Genomic DNA, 2,500 nt, shown 5'->3' with positions numbered 1-2,500 from the left:
ATACGTAGACGCACCCCAGACCATAGATATATATACGTAGATGCACCCCAGACCATAGATATATATACGTAGACACCGCACAGACCATAGATATATATACGTAGACGCCGCACAGACCATAGATATATATACGTAGACACCGCACAGACCATAGATATATATATACGTAGATGCACCACAGACCATAGATATACAGCGGGGAAAATAAGTATTGAACACGTCAACATTTTTTTCAGTAAGTATACTTCCAGTGAGGCTATTCGCATGAAATTTTCACCGGACATTAGTATTAACTTAGGTAATCCACACATATATAAAAATCCAAACATTAATGTCTAAAAGTAGTGTTATGAGTAAAAAAGTGGAATGGCACAGGGAAAAAGTATTGAACACGCTAAGATAAAGCAGTACACAAACGCAAGGAATGGCAAGGAACAAACTGGAATCTATAAGTAGTTAGAGAAATTATCCCTCCTATCTGTGCAAATTGATATAAGCTGGGTTAGTACATACTGGTGGGCTATAAAAAGGTTTTTTGTTAACAAGGTGTCACACAAGAAACATTTCATGATGGGTAAAAGCAAAGAGCTCTCCCAAGATCTTTGCAACCTTATTGTTGCCAAACATATCAATGGAACTGGTTACAGATGCACTTCAAAACTTCAGAATCATCCAGCAAGCAGTATTGGAGCCATTATTTGCAAGTGGAAGGAACATCACTACATCATCAACTGGCCATGCACAGGATCTCCTTGCATGATTTCTGACCAGGAAGTCAGAAGGATAGTCAGAAGAGTAGCCCAAGAGCCAAGGACCACTCCGAGAAAGCTCCAGAAAGATTTGGAGGCAGCAGGTACAATTGTTACAGAGAAAATCATAGGTAATGCACTCCACCGGCATGCACGCTCATCCAGCATGATTCTTTTGCTGAAGAAAAACATGTCGAAGCTCGTTGAAAGTTTGCTACACAACATTTGAACAATCCTATGAAATACTGAGAGAATGTATTCTGGTTAAAAATGTAACTTTTCGGATGTCATACTACACACCATATTTGGAGGAGAAATGGCACTGTGCATCACCCTAAAAATACCCTACCAACAGTGAGGTTTGGAGATGGTGGCATCATGGTGTGGGCTGTTTTTCATTTCATGGTACTAGCAGACTTCATACAGTTGAAGGAATGATGAATGGAGTCATTTTTTTCTGGGAGAATCTTTACATCCACCAGAATGATGAGGATGAGACATGGCTAGACCTTCCAGCAGGACAATGATCCTAACCATTCAGCAAAGGAAACTCTCAATTGGTTTCAGAGAAAGGAAATCAAGGCCCTGACTTCAATTCAATTGAACAGTTTTGGAAGTTAACTAAAGATCAGGATTTACAAGAGGGACCCCTGAAATCTTCAATATTAAAGGACTATCTGTTTAAAAGAATGGGCCAAACTCACACCAGAATACTCTGACTGATTAGTTTCATCATACAGGAAATACCTTGAAGCTGTCATTACGAATAAAGGCTTTTCCACAAAGTATTTAAGAAATTTTAGCAGTCGTGTTCAATACTTTTTTCCTGTGTCATTCCACTTTATTGCACATAACTCTACCTATGGACTTTAATGTTTGGATTTTTTTATATGGGTGGATTATCTGAGTTAATACTAATGTCTGGTGAAAATTTCATGCAAATAGCCTCATTGGAAGTATACTTACTGAAAAAAATGTTGACGTGTTCAATACTTATTTTCCCCGCTGTATATACGTAGACGCCGCACAGACCATAGATATATATACGTAGATGCACCCCAGACCATAGATATATATACGTAGACGCCACACAGACCATAGATATATATATACGTAGATGCACCACAGACCATAGATATATATACGTAGACGCCGCACAGACCATAGATATATATACGTAGACACCGCACAGACCATAGATATATATACGTAGATGCACCCCAGACCATAGATATATATACGTAGACGCCACACAGACCATAGATATATATATACGTAGATGCACCACAGACCATAGATATATATACGTAGACGCCGCACAGACCATAGATATATATACGTAGATGCACCCCAGACCATAGATATATATATACGTAGACGCCACACAGACCATAGATATATATATGTAGACGCCACACAGACCATAGATATATATACGTAGATGCACCCCAGACCATAGATATATATACGTAGACGCCGCATTGGACTCCAGAACGTAGCCTATGTCACTGGCGCCACCATATTGCTGAGGGCAACAATCAACCGATAGATCAGTGGAGGCCGATGGAGAAACCGGTGTCTCTGAGTGGACATGATCAGAGAACAGACCCTGTGGGCTTTAAGTATAAGTATGAGTATATATACTCTTTTGATCCTGTGAGGGAAATTTGGTCTCTGCATTTATCCCAATCCGTGAATTAGTGACACACACTCAGCACACAGTGAACACACAGTGAGGTGAAGCACACACT

The 2,500-nt window shown here is 39.8% G+C and overlaps 1 protein-coding gene across 2 annotated transcripts in view; it reads left to right on the top strand.

Moving 5' to 3' along the window:
* Window positions 1–2,500, top strand: part of rrp12 (ribosomal RNA processing 12 homolog) — a 29,913-nt gene that overhangs the window by 8,165 nt on the left and 19,248 nt on the right. The gene's annotated exons all lie outside the window — the stretch shown is intronic.

This window comes from Alosa pseudoharengus, unplaced genomic scaffold, assembly GCF_046254945.1.
Source record: "Alosa pseudoharengus isolate Yale_2024_CS ecotype anadromous, Long Island Sound unplaced genomic scaffold, YU_APseudo_1.1 YU_APseudo_1.1_scf_15, whole genome shotgun sequence".
NCBI lineage: Eukaryota > Metazoa > Chordata > Actinopteri > Clupeiformes > Clupeidae > Alosa > Alosa pseudoharengus.
This window is presented reverse-complemented; position numbering and strand designations above follow the sequence as displayed.